The sequence below is a fragment of the Anarhichas minor genome, unplaced genomic scaffold (assembly GCF_050575085.1).
Source record: "Anarhichas minor isolate MPS153535 unplaced genomic scaffold, ASM5057508v1 ptg000040l, whole genome shotgun sequence".
NCBI classification, from domain to species: domain Eukaryota; kingdom Metazoa; phylum Chordata; class Actinopteri; order Perciformes; family Anarhichadidae; genus Anarhichas; species Anarhichas minor.
Window position 1 is genome coordinate 15,880,001 of NW_027466486.1, and position 18,577 is coordinate 15,898,577.

Below are 18,577 nucleotides of genomic sequence, written 5' to 3' on the forward strand. Positions count from 1 at the left end.
CCTCTGTCCCTTCACCTTGATCTCTCAATCAAGGAGGCTTACTAACACCGAGCTGTACAGTAGCCCCCGCTCACTCCGTCCGATCAAAAGTGGATTAGAGATCTGAGCTGGATTGCATACAGGAAGTGGAGCAGCAGAGCAGGTCTTGATGTAAGTGGAGCAATGTCAGCGCCGAGGCATTTACATACAGAACAAAGCTGACATGAGCCAAGGGTACAGAGTGGCTGTGTGTGAGTGTGTGTGTGAGTTCCTCTCTTGGCCTTTCGTCACGCTTGTAAAAACTTTCCTGACATGTTCTCTTTTTTTTGCATTATTAAGCCAGCAGTGTCATTAACATATGAATGATCTGGAGGTGACCCCACCCCCACCCAGGCACGCGCACACACACACACACACACACACACACACACACACACACACACACACACGAAGGCACAAATCCTCATCTTGCATGGCTAATATCTTGTTTATCATCATAGCATGGCAACAAATACATGCAAATCAGATGTGTGTGTGTGTGTGTGTGTGTGTGTGTGTGTGTGTGTGTGTGTGTGTGTGTGTGTGCATGTGTGTGTTTCCATCTCTGCAGGCACAGTAGGCTACACGTGTATACTCCATATATCCATACTATGGTAAGAAGTAGAATTTTTAGTTTTTGCTTGAGGAGAGTTAAAAAGTCTTTCGTCTCTGCATGTTTCTCCTCCTAATGAGATAATTTTAAAAAGCAGAGTTAATTTGGCGCCAAGTTTCCAGTGTTCTTTAAGCCGTCTGTTAGTTTTAAATGAAGTGGTTAGAGAGCGGGGTTTTTACGTCATCCAACAGGCTTTTTAAAAAGCTTTAATAGCTTGCGACTAAAATCACTACAGGACCACACAGCAGTAGCTTTAATTAAATTGCCCCAACTGTACGGAAATGAGAATCTCAAGCCAGTATAGGCTTTATCTGCGGCGTCTGAGTCACTGATTCAATACAGCTACTTCACAGCTCCCGAAGCTTTGGTCGGCCAGACTAAAAACTCCTTCTGGGGAAACTGAGTCATCTCTGAGCTCAGCTCGCCACAGATGCTGTTGGCTTAAGACCAATAGGCAAACCCCATACTCTTGCTGCTATACAGGCTGTTACTGTCAGCCTACATGCCATGAGCTGGGTTCCCATCCAAGGTTTTTTTCCTTTTTCTTTTTGTGAATTATCATGTGCCTGAAGTGAAAAGCTGAGTGGAAAATTCAATATTTGGCTTTGAGTAGGTATAGGATTTTTTTAATAAGGAATCTGTGAGAATGAAAAGTTGTGTATACTTCTTTACACAAAGGATGAAAAGTGTTTTCTTGTTGATGTTTTTTTCTGAAAAAATCTCCCCGATATTCACACTGAATAGAACCCAGAACTATAATCACATTTACATTTGTAACAACGCACATTCCAGCATAATCTGTGACATAACATGTCAAGTTAAATTTACGTTCATGTCAGTCATTTTCTGTTTGTAAAAGGGGTTGTCTATCCCTAATCAAACAGTGGGGACTGAATAGAACAAGTCACTTGTTACTTCTGTAAGATAACTTACAAGAAGTTGTAGAGTCGCGTCGAACTGATGCACGCTTGACGCCATTTTGTGGCCTGTTTCAGTCACCACCTTGCTGGCTCTGCAACACGAAGATGACATCCTCATTCTTAATCTCACCTGCAAAGCACTTTTTGTCACGGTAGTTTTTCCAACGTGGAAAATAGCAGTCACTAACCTACCGTACTTAAACCACTTAAAACATGTAGAAGTGGGCTTCAGTTCAGAGCTATGCAACACATCTTGAATTTCTTTCTTCCGGTGCAGCTGATGGACACCCTCTCAACTCACAATCTAATTTTAGCGGCGTCGCAAAAGTTTTCACCATAATTACTTGACAGTTAGAGTAGAAACCAAGCAAGTGTCGGCATACAGCAGGGCCGGTTAGTCTCACCAGGACTAAACTCAGGTAGAAAGGTTAACAGGTACCATCTAAAGAATTAACATGAGCTGCATTTATTTGTATTCCCACTCTGTAGCTGTCTGTCCTTTACTCTTTCTCTTTAAGAGTCAACCTTCCTTCATCCCAGCACGAGCTGAACTTCAGCATTACCACATCCTCTCTGCATGTTACCCAGCCAACAAAGGATTATCATTGTGCAAAGTGTGTGTATACAAGCACTGACAGTCAAAGCAAGACAAGAAAGACGAGAGGGGGGGTTGCCTTCTTATATCACAATTGTATATAAATATATATATACAGTATGTATTGATATTTTAAAGGAGGGCATAGCTGACCATAGCCAAATTAGAATCCATTCAGCATACCAGGAGGAAGAATAGGAACTCCGTCTCACACGACGTGACAAGAAACAAGTCGTCCTCAGAGCTGTAGTCGAAATGAGGCGTTGAGATGCAATCCAAAACAAACTGCTGCAGTGAGTGTGTGTCTGCCCTGTTCACAAATTAGAGGGATTAACAGAAGAGAGTGCCAGAGCATACCAGCTAATCCCACACACTGGCCCGCACCACTGCACCTGGGGAGTGTCTGTGTGTAGAACTGTGTGTGTAGACTACATGTATGTGAGAGGTGTGGTGGCAGAAAAGGGCTCTGTAGGGGCATCATCCTCCCCCAAACACCTCACTGGTGCCAGTGGTCCCCCTAATCCTAGACACACACACAATGCAGGATGCACCTGGTACATGTCCCTGCATGAGCTGATGATTAGACAGGGAAGCCTAGGTGTGAGGGGCCAACATTAGCCTTCAGTTAGAGGGGCCTTGGATTGTAGCCCAGTGTGATTCAAATGTAGAGCTTACAAAGTGTAACCATGTCAAATATGTTCCAGGTCTGGTAGAAAGGCTAGAGGAGCGGAGGCTTTTACAGCAGCCAAGTAATACCCATAGGTTTGGAGTGAGATGTTCAGCTATCACATACAGGTGTAAAACTGGACAATTGTGACAAAGCCAGGATAAAGTTCAATGACATTTCTTTTTAACATCCAAAACCAACGTGTTTTACAATCATAATGCTCTACAAGATCGTGGCAATATATGTTTTGGTTGGGGACAGACCATGAAAGTCTGTGACAGGATGCAAACTCGTCTCCTGAGAGTCAGATTCTCTCCCACCACCTGAACTCCATGGCCTTACTCCTTATCTCCTTATATAAAGGGGGGCACTGAATATTGGCACTGGACATCAATCACAAGACGCATAATCGTCCATTATGAGGTAATAGCTAATGATGGTTAGATGGGCAAAGAACAAATGGCCTTTTATTTTAGTTTGTATCCACGATTTGTTCTTATTGTGTTAGTACACATTGTTTTCTGGGATTCGCCCATTTTGTCTTCTCTAAGGTAAGAGAACATTCTACGAGTAGTCAACAGTACTCTCACCAAGAAAAGTAGAAACATATTGTTTTCACAGACAAACAATGCATGAATATCGTATAATCAAATGTAGAAACCAATACCACACACACCCTCTTGATGAAGGAACTTTCGGCGTTAACCTGATTCATTTAAACAGCAGAATGTGTAATATGATCAATCCATGACTGGGCGTAGTGATTCAGATCTTCAGTGTTTACAGTAAGGACAGCCCCTCAGTAGACACAAAGTGTTTTCTTTTTGTCTTTTGAGGTTTATTCATTGACATGTTGTCAGGTGAAGAGCTGGCTTGGTCTCTGTAGCAACAATAGAGAAACTCTGCCATGAGCCTGATTCGACCGGGACAGCGCTCCAACATATTTTTGGATCCTTCTCTCTCTCTCTCTCTCTCTCTCTCTCTCTCTCTCTTTCTTTCTCTCTCCTCTATGTCTCCCTGTCGCCTGTCCGATCCAAATCCTCTCCCTCCTTCCCGCCACTTGAACAAAGCTTGTCCAAATTGCACACTGCCGAGTGGGAGTCTCCTGGAACACACCACACACACACACATACATGCCAGAGCCCCATCCCAGACTATGATGTAGCAGTGCCCCTCCTGTCTGAATAAGACATATTACAGCGCTGCCTGACACCAGCTTCAAGAAGAAAAAATGTCTCTCTTTCTCTTCCTCTCTCTCCGCTGTTGCTTTACTTCTCGTTCCACCGGTGAACAGGACAGAGTGTAATCCCAGGTTTATGATTCTAACATTATGCCCTCTGATCAGCTTCACCTTTTCAACTTTCAGAGCCAAGCAGAGATCTTTTCTTACATTTCGTACATGTAACCTTTAGCGGCTATTTAAATACCGTCCTCCGTTTAAAAGGACAGAATAAAAGAAGACATGTTGGAGTTGACTAACTTCACCCGTGCAGACAGAAAGAAACGGTTTGCTGAGGTGGAAAAAGAGGTGAAGCAGGGAGGGGAGAGGGGATGAAAATGAAGGAGTGTAGCCTGGGGTCTGAGTGTTATGGTCAGACTCCACTTTTGTTTATACAGAAATGGCAGCGAAAAGTAGGAGCGGGGAGGGAGAGGGGGTTGGAGGGGGGGGCAGGTCGAGGAGGAGAGCAGATCCAGACCAGATGGAGGTTAGAGGAGGGCATGGATGGAGGGATGAGGGGACAGGTCTGTGCTGGAGGCCCTTATATGGCCTGGATGACTGGAGAGCTATGAAAAGGCAGCAGAGACACAGGGAAACTGTATACCTGCATGCAAGGGACATGGTGCATAATACTGCTGGATCATACTCATTTGTCAATAATATTATAGGGAAATTCAAGTTTATTACAACTTGGGTTTTATTGCCTGTAGTAACCTCTTATTGGACAGGAAACATGTGTGCGCACAGCTATGGCAAGTCCAGAAGGTCAAAGTCAGACAGTTTGGGAAAATGTTTTACAATTTGTCTTCATCTCTACGTTTGGCTAACCTGGATGTTTAATGTAAACCCATCGCATCATCTGACTTGTGTTTTTCTTGCCCCGTCTGACTTTTGAGTAATGTTGCCGCGTTCCTATCAGTAATACATTTGCTGAGTATAATGCTATTATTACCAATAATAAGAATTGGCCAAATGTACAAAATATGACCCAGTTGTTATCCTCCTTGCCATAACCATCATTTTAGAAATGTTCAGGTTAGGAATCCAAACGACACAACAAAGTATGTCAAATATTGTTTTAACTTTTATATTAAGTTAATCTGAATTCCCACGGAAACCGACCCGGTGGCACTGATGACAATTAAGAATAATCATAACTCTCCAATATTCTCGCTGGTGGTGATATAGAGGCATCAGTCTTTGAATTGAGTTTCATAAACAGTCAAAAGTTCCTCACAGTAACTTGAAGTCAAAGTATGTGTTTGTATTAGTGCTCATTGCCACAGTTATGATCACTGACTGGAGATCCTTCTTGTATATTTGCCATGTATACGAACAGTACAGTGCTGGCAGCTAAGCTTTTTAGCAAACACTAACATTTTATATATGTGTATATATATATATATATATATATATATATATGACCAATAACGGTCCAAGTCTCTACCTTTGAGTAAAGTGCAGGAGTACGAGTGTTGCCTAAGTCTGTCTTCCCCCACGTTCCTGCGTTTTCACACATGCAACTTTTTGTCGCCGGTCAACTGGTCTGCTATACAACTGTCAACAAATGTGTCTTGTAGAGGAGCTGTCACTATGTGGTGAGAGGGAACAGTGGTCAACAGCTGCATGTGAACATTAACACTGGTTGAAAGTTCGGTAGCTTGTTGATTATAGTGTTTCGTAGCAGAGACATGCGTCTATCACAATAACCTACATTACTAAAATGAACTGTAGCCAAACCACATCCATATTTTGTCAGGTTTCTATTTTTGTATTGTTCTACCGTTATATATGTATTTGAATTTGTGTAAAGTTTATTTTTGTATTGCTGCTGTTAATTGTCAAGCATGATTGGTGGATGGAATATTCTGGACGAAATATGAAAGCCTCAACTTTTTTTTTTTCTTCGAAGAGAGGGAAGGAAAGGAGCTCCTTGGTGCTCTCATTGTCTCGACACTAACTGGAAACAGGCCTGCTCCCATAACCACTCCAATCTGTTTTCATTTGCTGAGCCTCATACCATCACACACACACACACACACACACACACACACACACACACACACACACACAGTCTGAAGCATAGTCTAGCGAGGCTGTTCTATCTCTTAAAGGGGCAATACACTGGTTTTATTTGTTCCCTTGTCACAAAGTCAGTATACCAGTAAGTAAGTCAGACAAAAAAAGTCAGTTAGTGAGTAAGATTATACAAATACATATTACAGTACACTGTAACACGCGCCACATCCCGCGGCTGTAACACACGGCAACATGCAGCCACATCCTGCGACATGCTACTATGTGCAGCCACAAGCTGTCATGCTGCAACATGAGGCGTCATGGGCCAATCCTGCAGCGCGTGCTAAGATAAAGCAGAGCGTGCTGCAGCTTCCTATGACATGTTGTGTCACAAACTTTGAAAAATAAGGTGGCATAATGAGCGAAAATGTGAGGGCCGCCAAAGGAAGGAGTAAAGTGATGGGCAAAGAGGAAATGGAAGAAGTGGAGAAACCTCTTTGTCATATGAGGACATGACTGGAAGGAGAGCCTACGATAGAGCCTCAGCCAAACACAACAAAGATGTGAACAGAGGGGGGAGAGAGATGATCAGTGAGAGTGGGTAAAGAATGCTTTTATATTCAACTCATGAAAATAAATTAACAAGTATTTAAGCTTGACTGGTCTGTCTCTCACTGGATCTATTTGAGGTGTGTGTTTGTATTTGGGTGTGAACGAGACAGAAGACAAAAAAATAGCAGCTTTTTCAGTTAATTACAGTGGGGTAGGAGGTCTAAATATGCTTTCTTTCTGTCTCTTTACAGAATGAATTAGTCACAAACACACACAAACAGTTTTGTGGCTAGTGCCTGTGTTGGTCAAAGCTGAGATCCCATCCTGCTCCACTGCTCATTAGACTCAAGTACGGACCATTTAGGTTAAGACACCCACTACTGGATTTGCTCCATGTCTGTGTGTATGAGTGCTTCTGTCGAGCTTTTGCAGTCAAGCTCGCATCGAGCTATACCCTGGATGCACTGATCTGATTTCCCTTGCTAGCAAGCCTCCTCAGCACAGCCAGGCAGACGGCGGTGCTGTGCCGGCAGCCATAATGGGAGGCCCGTCGAGGGCCGAGGTCTGCTGGCGGCCGGTCACACTTTATCCACTGACCAATCGCAGCTGGGCACAGGAAGAAAACATTGCAGATCCTGTGGTTGTTGTGAATGCCTTCATGGGTGGCCGCGTACTATTGGAGTGTACTTAAGCATCTTGATGACATAATAATGTGCTGTGGGGCAAGGGGATAGAAAACAATGGAGAAACCCTCTGGTGATTAAGCAGCCTTAGTCAGGGAGAGAGAAAACACTGTGCCCGCCAACCTGCAATTTCCTCCCAGGTATACGCTTTTTATCTGCAAGCCTTCAAGTGGCGCCAAAGGAGCAGTTAAGGGATCCTGCGGTTGGCCGGCAGTGTTGTTAAATGGGCCAAAAATTCCGCTGTGTGTCATGCAGAAGCTGAAAGACACTTTGACATAGCATGTGAAGAGGGTGTCTGTAACCCTAGACTCAGTGTAACACATGAAGCGAAAAGGTTATGAGCATCTTTTATTTTGAAACTCTCGCTCCATGTGTCCTATAGCATAAAGGAGAGGGAGGATCTGCCTGTTTCTAATCAAAGCGGTTGTTGGCCCTCAGCCAGCATTGTTTACCCCCAACCTCGCTCCGAATGGCAAATTACCCCAACGATGGGCAATTGTAGCCTAACCAACAGGTAGAAAAGACCGTTCCCACATGGCAAGGCCCCCCGATCCATAGACACGTGCACTAACCACCAAAACAACAAAGCACGTATCATTTAAATGCATTTTTAACTTTCCTGGGAAACAGGACACAGGTTGCTTTCTCGGGAGAAAAACTACGCATGTTATTGATTTATTTACAGATGAAAAAAAAGAGAGACAGCAGCAGCCGGGCTCCTCTCCACCGGCCCTCTTTTTGTTATCTATGATGTTGCCCAGAGAAATCAATAGAACAACTGTAGCTAGCAAGCTTTGTTTATCTTTTCCTCTAAGTGAATAATTCAGGGGTGTCAGCGGGGGTGAGGCAAAGCTTTGATACAAACGAAAGGGTTTGGTGTTCATGGGGGAAATCTAACCCCCGCCTTATCCCGCTCCTCTTCCCTTCTTCATGCTGCAAGCAGCTCAAAATCTGGTTCTGGGTGACAACAGAGAGACCCCTGCTCTGGTTTTAATGCACTGCCACCAAGAATGTTCCTCACACCAAATAAATAGATGAATATGATCGCTGAAGATGGCGACATCTGCTACATATTGGGTCGAGGGAAAAGCCAGTAAAAGTCGGTCGGGTTGCAGTGGTGGAGGGGGTGGTGCTAAATGGTTTTAAGAGGTGCTTGAGGGCTTTACGCAGTGCTGTAGGATGCTACAAGGGGCAGGAAAGGCTTCTACTGTGTGCTAGGACTTTGTCTTGAGGGTGCTATGCTAAGGGGAATGCTTGAAACACAAGTGTCCCGACATGTCTAAGGGTAAAAGTGTTTAGTAGCTGCACCAAATGACCACACAAAAAACCAGCTGTCATTGAGTGAAGTGAGAAGCACACAAAGTGATGGAAGTAGCTGTGTGAAGAATCAGTGAGTGTTGCATAAGTCCCACAACTGCAACATCGGAAAGGTGGTTTAAATGGGGTGTAGGGTGGTGCTGCGTCCTATGGGGTTTAAAGCTGAAAAAAAGCGTCTTGAAGGAGTTTTTAAGGGTTTTTAAGTGGATGAGAGCTACAGCGGCCAAACAATGTAATACCAAAACCATCTGCTGTTCCCATGACATGACACAAACAGGAAGGGTTTAAATTGCTGTTGTGTCATAAGCTTTGATTGTGAGCCGTCCCTCCTCGTGTGTAGCCCGAGTTCTGCTAGTATGTGAAACTGGGGAGACTTAAACCCTACTAAACAAGGGGATCAACATGTATTTGTCAGGCTATGCCACCCTCGGCTGCAAGCACAAATATACACACACACACACACACACACACGCATGTACGACAAGGAAGCAAACATTTCCAGCGAAGTCGCTAAACCTCAGTGTCCCACCTTCGCCACGGACACACAAAAGCCCTCAGTCCCTTGTAATTGAGGTTTAAATCCTTTCCTAACATCCTTCCATCCCTCACTCTTCACCAAACATGGATTGCGCCGTCACAGAGCCCCTAATCCTTCCCAGTTTAACCAAGTGAGAAATTAGCTTTTGTTAAGTGGTGATTTGGCCGGTGCTAAACGCCAACAGCCCATTGTAGAGGAGAGGGGCAGTAATGAGTCCCCCCCAACGCAGCAAAACACTGTGGTAATCCCATCCTGTCCGCGCGGCCGGGCTGGAGCCGCTGCCGCCTGAGCGACAGTATTGTCAAGTGTTATTTTCAGTCAAGAGTCTGACTGTTTTGACCAAAGAGGTTTTAAACATGACTGTATGTAGTAGGTTTTTCGGAGGTGGTGTGTGTGTGTGTGTGTTTTGCAGTGCTCCGACTTTACAAAATCAAATCTTGTATGTAGACTTGAAGTGAAAGCCACCAGTGTCTGGTTGATAGACGACACAAGGAACGGCCGCGGATTTAGAACCTTAAAGACGGTGAGGAAGAGCAGGCCGCTCCGGCAGGAGGAGAGAAGACAAAGAGCGGCGTCGTCTCTGAGACTCAGCAGGGAGAACTCTGCCTCAGTAAATACCTGCGACTTGGTCCCAGTCCAAGCACAACTCGGGAGTTAATTCAGAGTCTACAATGACACGGTGTTACGCGGGAAGACAGGAGATATTTCAAGGTGATCAAAAAAAAAGGCAAAAGAGCTGCTAGAGAGAGACTTGGCGATGAGCAGGGCGCCAAACATTTTTTATAGCCAATTTCAGGCCAGATGACTGTCAAGTTTATTCCCCCGCTGTGGTAGGAAGATACCACAGTTCTACTGAGCATGGAGTCAGACACAGAGAGCTTGATGGAACACTGTAACTCTTTGCACCCTGATTCATACAGGACACAGTGTGTGGCCAAGTTCATATTTGCACAAATGCAAATGCAATTCTCTTCTTAGAAATAAAAAGTTTGTTTCAATTTTTTGGATCTCCATCTTTGGTGCTAAATGTGTGTTACTGCACCACATTTCCATCTGACATTGGATATGCTGTATCTTGTTTTATTGAGTCCATTCTAAGTGGAGCTTAGTAATGATGAAATAAGCTTTGATATAGGTCGACTTGTGTTGCATGTATCAGAGATAAAAAGCTGTAAAACATGCATTTGTTTCCATGTAAATATTGTGAGTTATTTCTTGACTGCAGATGGGATATTTCTAGATATGCCAGAATGTGACACCCACTTTCATTCTGTTACTAAATTAGTGTTGGAAAAGGCAAGTTTGAGGTTCACCGGGTAAATGTGTCGGGTTACTGAAAGAACTGATCATACGGAGCTCTGCCTTGATTCAGAATAATACATCAGTCTGCAAACACAACACTGAATGTGCCTCGAAAGACATTTTCACAAATGACACTTCTTTACAAACACATACACATTTACAGACATTTCCCCTTCACAAATTGCAATGTAAACACACACACACACACACACACACACACACACACATTTGGCTGAAACATAAACGAACACTCACGTTACAGATTTGCTTCGAGAGAAATTGCAGCGTAAACACACAAACATTTTGTCAAAATTGACACAACAATAAAGGTGTGTATAGACACAAAACTCTGACACACGAATCCCCCCCTCCCCCTCCGACTCACACACACACACACACACACACACACAAGAAACTGGAAGCAGCAGGCACAGTTTAGCTGTAAACCACACACTCTCACATACACACTCTGCAGCCTACATAGCGGACAATGGCATTCAGATCGAGTACGGGGAGCAGCCTTTCCTGGAGGGCTCGCGTGCTGAAATATCATCAGCAGTGAGTCTGTGTGAGTGCAGAGGGAAGTGTAGCTTTGCATCCAGCCATTGTCACCTCCACAAAGCCTCCCAATCAGCCTCCTCCCGCCTTTCTCCTCTCTCTATTCACTTTCACATACTACCTGCCTGACAACACCTTCTAGCTCGGGGACACAATTGGAAACAAACTACACCTAGCTCTTTATCGCCTGATCTGATCTCTCAGTCGCAGAAGCCAACACGCTATATGAAAGTCTCTCCGTTCGCCAGAGGGATTATTCACCAAAGAACCGATAGTTTATTCAGAGATTACACTTCCCTCGGAGCGATCACCACGGCTCTGATGACACTTGAAGTGAATGTTGTTGAAATGTCAGTTTTGCTATTCGACTGATTTTACAAATTGTGGCTGAACTTTATTTGTTAAATGAGAAACGTTGCTGAATTAATTATTTTCTATCATCGTTAATAGAAGGTCTGCAGATCTATACCTCCGTGAATAACTGCCCAAACTCTGGAGAGACCACAAAGGTTTAGAAAGAGGTTTGTTCAACTTGATCGTCCCTGTGGGGAATTTAAATGAGCCAGTCCTTGAGGGGAAAAGCTATAAATAAATGGAAAGCTTCTAAAAATCAACCTTCGCTCACTTAGATGCCATTTTCATTAAAGGAAAGCTGATTTTCCAAAGCTATTAAAAAAAAAAAAAAAGCAGCAAAGTAAACGTCATTACTCAGTAGCTGCTAAACCAAGTGGTTCTCAAAGTAGGGTCCAGGGACCTCTGAGGGTTACACATCTGAGGTGACTCTATTTAGGGGGGTGTTTTATCAAAAGTGCTACTGCATTACATCACAATGCTAACACACACACACACACACATACACACACACACACACACGCAAACATTAGCAACAGCAAAAAGACGGCACCTCAAAGAAGAAAACATATTCTTATTAGAACCAAAATTAATTTATAAAAGCGCAGTTTGAGAAGCTGAGTGCAAAATAAAGTCTCTCCTGTTTGAAATAAAGAACTGAGTAAACAAAAGAGTCACAGATGGCTGGCAGCCAGCCTCTGTGACTCTCTGTCAACGTGTGTGTGTTTACTGAGAAGCCTCTCATTTTACTCTCCACAATTACAGGAGATTTTGTAAAAGTTATGGACCCCCCCCCCCCAACACACACACACACACACCAACACCACCCGTCTTCATCATCTGCGCCCCGTCTTCATCCTCCTTCACACACACACACACACACAGAGCCTCCTCCACCAATCTCATTCCTGACGCCAGGACATCAATTTTCGCAAGTCGCTGAAAATTACCATGCATGAATGCAAAAAAGGCTGATCAGGAGTAATTAACACGGCTTCATATGCAAATTTTATTAATGCAGAACTACAAAGTCATTATGCAAATTAGGGTTTCATCGAGCCTCTTGACAAATACTCCCAGCTCCAGCCATCGAGCAGCCGGGATGGATGACAAGTCTGCTCGTTCGGTTTAGACTGGAGGGATGCCTGTTTGCTTTAGTCTAGTTAGCGGATTAGCACTGGTTAGCGCTGGTGGCTAGCTGTGTTCATGTGTGTGCGTGCATACGTACTAGTCCGTGTGTGTAAACTGTGTGATTAGGGAAGTGGCTAATGGCTGCGCGGCAGAGTAATGAACCTGAGATCCAGGGGATGGAGGGATGGAGGGGAGAGGGGGGGTAAGATGATATGAATATGCATGATGCTCACTGGCTTTGATGATTAAAGACAATTTTAATATTTAAATGAGCGCATGCAAAGTGATTAACGTGGCAGAGAGAGGCGACGAGGCGAAAATCGCAAAAAGGGATTTTGAAAATGCTAAGAAGCACATGAGATGCCGACATGCCTTTGTATGCTCAATTAATGGTAAAAACTCTCTCCCTCTCCTGTCTCTGTATGTCTCTCTACCCCGCTCTGCCTGTGTCTTTTCAAACCTTCGTATCTCAGCTGGTTTGCTGTAATGCCTGGTTTGCATCCAGGATGCTGGATTTAGAGAGGAAAGGTGGAAGAAGGGAATGGAGAGAGGAGAGGAGGGAGAAAAGGATGAGCACAATCTCACCATTCAAATACACACAGAGCAAGTCTGATTCTACAAAAGGATGATGATGAGTTGTGACGAAAAAGCTCCAAGACCAATGTTGAGCAGGTAAGCATTAGTAACATGTTATATAATGAATATGTGCAGCTGAGTAGAATCATTTCATTGTGTGTGTGTGTGTGTTTGGGGGGGGGGGGGGGGGGGGTTACATCTCAGTAGAAGTCTATGTTAGCTTGATGCAGGTGCTGGAGGTGTAGCGATGTGCAGCTAGCTTCCACCACAACAGGGAATAAACTTTCCAGTAGCTACAAATGTCTCTGTTCTACTTGTCTTTCTTATAAGACTTGTTAGATGGCTAGCTGGTAAAGGTCAGTAAATACCATAGACATATAAAAGAGAACTCGATACAACGTCAGAGCTCATTCCTCTGAAAGTTTCAAGGTGGCGCATGCAGCAAAAAAAGTTGGACTTTGCAGTGTAGAATTTAGATGAAAATAGGCCAAAAAGCAAGCGCACTGACGGGACAACCACAAACACACCTGGCGTTCTGGTCACCACTAGTGCCAATACAATACCTGTACCGACACCAAAACAACACCTTTTAAAATAAATATACAAAACCTTTTTTAGCTGATTTAACAGAAGCAGCCGTACAAGAACGTTGTCTGAATAAAATCCTAAAGATAAGTCACTATCTGATCAAAGAATAAGGTAACAAGGTTAGATAGTTAGATAGTAGTTCCATACCCAGTGCTCCAGACACATTTCAGTGAGTCAAATGTGTTGTTGTTTGATACAGAAGACGTAGCACGAGGGTGTGGCAGCAGCTTTGTAGTACTGAGAAGGTAAGTTTAAAGGAACACGATGTAACAGAAAGGAATGTAACAAGTAATGACATGGAGTGTGCTCTGGAGCAATAAGTAAAATAATGTAATTACTTCTCCACCAAGTAGTAAGTAATAAATTACATTTTTCAAGTGACTGTTCCAAGACTAAAACAGCAAGCGTAGTTTTGTCACTGCTCGATGTGTATGTGTGTGTGTGTGTGTGTGTGTGTGTGTGTGTGTGTGTGTGTGTGTGCGTCCACATCCTTTCAGGCCGATTAAAAATGCATCATACTGTGTGTGAACACAGACACACACAAACACACAAACTGAATCTAGCCAAAAGCGCACAGGATACAGAGGGCGAGCGAGGTAGAGACAGACAGGGAGAGAGAGAGAGCAGCGATACAAACCAAAGTAATTACCACTTCAAAAAGGCCGGCGCTCCATCCGAGAGGCCTCCCAGCTTTATTGAAACAACGCAAAAAAACATGAGCAGCGGGCACCGTAATGCCTCTAAAGTACAGGCTGTTATATCAGACACACACACACTCACACAGACACTGTGCCGGAGCTCTTTGTTAAGTCTTTGTGCAGTTTCATTTGGAAGATAAATAAGCATATGGTAAATATTTTCGGGACACGCCACTGTGCTCAGTCATTATTTATTGAAGATGTGTGTGTGTGTGTGTGTGTGTGTGTCCAAAATGCATAATGTTTACATAAGATTCAAACATGCCCTCTTGCTTTTCTTTCATTGTGTGTGTGTTTTCTTTCTTATTCTGCGTATTGCACATCCTGTTTGAAATTATGCAAATGAATTCGTCTCTTTTTCCATCCAATAATCAACTTTAAGCTGTGTGTGTGTGTGTGTGTGTGTGTGTGTGTGTGTGTGTGTGTGTGTGTGTGTGTGTGAGACAGAGAGAGAGCTCCTATTCTCGGTGTGTACAAGTAACCATAAAATGTGACACAGAGAGAATCAACAAAAACAAAAAGAAAGTCAGCTGGGAAAAAATAACAGAAAAAGTGGATGTAAAAAGCAGAGGTAGCACTAGACAGCTGGCACACACACACACACACATCCTGTCAAATGGCTCTGTCAGATTAAAAGGGTGTCATCATATTTGAGCTTGTCAAAACTACACGCCCCTTTATGTGTGTGTGTGTGTGTGTGTGTGTGAGTTCCTCTCCACTCCAACTAGACTTGGTTAAATGTCTGAATTAAACCCCAGTTGACAGGGCTTTAACGGCTGCAGAGCACTGTGTCAGGTGGTGTTAAACACTCCTCGCTGATATGAGTACGCTACGTGGATCTATGCGTGTGCCTGAAAGTAAAAATTATAATTTTCCTTCTCTTTTCTCTAATTCAAACTGTCAGGGTCCCACCTCTGTGGAGTTTTATCTAACCTGACGGACAGTCACCTGGGAGTCTGGAGGGTGTGTGATCAGAGGGTTGTCCCCTCATGTCCCCAGACCCAGAGACAGGTGGAGCAAAGGGGAACTGAACCCTGCTAGCCAGTAGACAACTGTGGTCTAAACGCTGTCATTTTACAATAGATAAAATCTTTATTTTCTTATCATTCAACAGCTTCTGTTCCATGAGTATGTGTGGTTTATTTCAGCCCACTTGTTTGCTTTAGTTTATTTGGATTCATATTTGAGCATGAACTCAAATCAGAATGCATGGGTGATTTATGTTTTTGGCTCGGGAACAGAAGAACTGGTTTTGTGTTGAGGTAATGACAGCATGTCAGGCTAACCAGCGATTGGCCCCAGTGCACAACATGCACACTACACACACACAGACAGACACACACACACACACACACCATCTTACTGTCACACCATCAAATAGAGATTTATATCAACAAACATATTACTCGGCAATCCTCACTGCATATGTATATGACAAAGATACCAAAGACAATCATAACTATTTATTTAATTGAATAGTTAAATATATATATTTTATTCAGTTTGTTTAGGTTATGTAGAAAAAGAATGTCACTTTGTTATCGCTAATGATTATTTTACAAAAAAAGAAGAGGAGAGGAGGAGAAGAGGAGAAGAGGAGGAGAGGAGGAGAGGAGGGTGAAATCAGCAGCTGGATGGATGTCCAGGTAGAGGAGCGGAGGCTGTTTGCGTGCTCTTTTCCACCAGATATTAGTGAGATCAAAGCTGCCTGTAGGCAGTGTGTGTTTGTGTCTCGGATGGTTCTTTCAGATATTCTCCATGTTATGTTCCCTCCCGTGGTGATATACAGACGCACAGTGGCCCACTGTAAACCTCCATGGCTAGCATTTACGTCCAGAAAACGGGATTACAAGTGAAGAGAAAGCTGACTGATAAAAAAATAAAATTAAAAACAATACAATATGTACTTTTGTAAAATACGACACCTTAGCCCCTGACATCCTTTTGGTAAATGATATCGTTTGATCTCTCTCTCTGAAGGTTTAGTGACACCGTATCAGGGACAAACAATGATCTTTATCATTCACAGTATTTCAGTACACAATATTTAATCATGTATACGTGCTTTCACAGTGACTCTCTCATAAACAAAATGGACTCTTCCTTAAATGGTCTCATGTGTGAATATGTGTATTCCCCTTCACGAGGAATAAAAGGAAGTGAAAAAGCTTGAGAATAGAGGAGTGTGAGCTCCTGGGAGCCAGTTACCAAGCGTCGTCACCAGTTGTGTTCTGAACTGATATTCCAACTCCCTGAACACTTTTCCCCTCCCTCCCTCCCTCCCTCCCTCTCTCTCTCTCTCTCTCTCTCTCCATCTCTCTATCTTCCTGCTCTCTCTATCTCTCCCCCCCCCCCCCCCCCCCTTTGCAATGAAAGGCGTAGAAATCTATTGGAAGAAAAGCTCGGTCTGACTAACAAAGAAGAAAATTCCACCTGCCATATTTCAATCCCCTGTTGATTATGAGCAGGGCTGAGCGTGTTCTCACCAAAATAAACTCCAGCTCCATTAATAAACTCGTCTGTCCTCACCTTGTGTTAATAAGGTGCTAGTTGGCCATATTTCATGTGGAAATTGTGAAATACCGAGGGTAATTTTCAGCCATAAAATGTTATTGCAGCAATATAGTTTACAGTTGCTGCAGTGCACGTCCAATTGAGCCGCTAATATGTTTTGGCTTTTAATGTGAAAATTATTGCGCGTTCTATTAAGAGGAAATATTGTGCAATTACAATTTCAAACCTTCTATCGCTGCACATGTGGAGTTGATTTCATACGACGACTACAGTTAAATATTATGGCAAACATTTAAACACGGGGGGGAATATACTTACGCACATCAATTTGAATAATGCCGACCTAATAACGTGACCAATGCCAATCGATTAATGCTTGAGTGCAGCTCTGCAGACACTCTGGGATTGTATTAGAGCTATTTGCATCCACCTACTGCTCAGATTGTTAAGCATTGAAGGTAAAGCCAGAGCCCAGTTATAGACCTAAGTGGGGTGCTTTCAGAGGCTCAGGTGGCCGTGCTGTGTACAGCAGCGCTTTGCGGCTGCTATAGCAGAGTTGTAACAGCCTGGTAAAATATTGATGAAGTTCAGGCCCAAACACAGTGTTTTACAGCGCAAGCCAAACCGCAGACTGACACATTCAGAGGAGCTCTGTCCTGCTCCAACGCACTAAATGGGGAAACAGAGTCAGGAGTGTTACCTGTGAGTGCATTTCCTCACATGCTCTTGAGTTGTGTTTTTTTGTCTAAATGTTAGGCAGATTTCATGCAAACTTTTGAAATGGTGTCGCAAATAGAGCAAATGGTAAATGGACTGTACTTGTATATCTCTTTTCTAGTCCTACGACCACTCAAAGCGCTTTAACACGACATGTCAACATTCACCCATTCATACACGGACAGCAGGGGCTACCATGCAGGGTGCCACCTGCCCATCAGAACTACACATTCACACACCAATTTGGGGTTAAATGTCTTAAGTGTCTTGCTCAAGGACACATCGACATGGACTAGCGGAGTCGGGTATCGAACCACCGATCTTCTGCTTGAAGGACGACCCTGCTCTACCACTGAGCCCTATCTGTGACAGAGTGGTGTGTCCCAAGAAAGGATATAAACGGGCTTTCAGACTTACATACAGCACAAACACTTCCAACATGCACTTCAGGGTACTGATCAGTGTTGGTTGAGCGGAAGATATGCCATGCATACATTTGTGTATTTAAGAATACAAATTAACAAATGTATTCATGTCCCAATGAAATTTTGGATATTTTAGAACATTGAAAGCAATTATACAGTCTATTTTGAATATTTTCTTAAAGCAATTCTTATCACATAATTCAACACCTAAGTTCTTTATCATCAATGTGTTTATTCCTCTTCAAATGAAAAGAATAAATAATCATTTTACTTTTTTTATTATTGTTTCTACGCCAAATTTCCACATTCACAAAAATACTCATGACCAATCAATGCTATTGTTCTGTCTTAATCAGATAGTTGCAGATGAAAATGTATTTTTTTATTTAGTTTATAGAGGAAATACATCTGGGATCGGTATACGTGTTGGTTTTATGTTAAGAGGGTTAACATAGAACAAGTACAACACCAACATAAGTAGTCCTGTGTGTGTTTGTTTCACAAGGCTGGATAACTTTTTTTTTTAAAGTTAACTTGGCAGTACAGATTTGATGTTACCTTTAAGTTATGAGTATG

General features: G+C 43.2%; 1 protein-coding gene across 2 annotated transcripts in view; it reads right to left on the reverse strand.

Moving 5' to 3' along the window:
• The window catches only part of bcl11ba (BCL11 transcription factor B a), a 40,876-nt gene that overhangs the window by 10,964 nt on the left and 11,335 nt on the right, over positions 1 to 18,577 (reverse strand). The gene's annotated exons all lie outside the window — the stretch shown is intronic.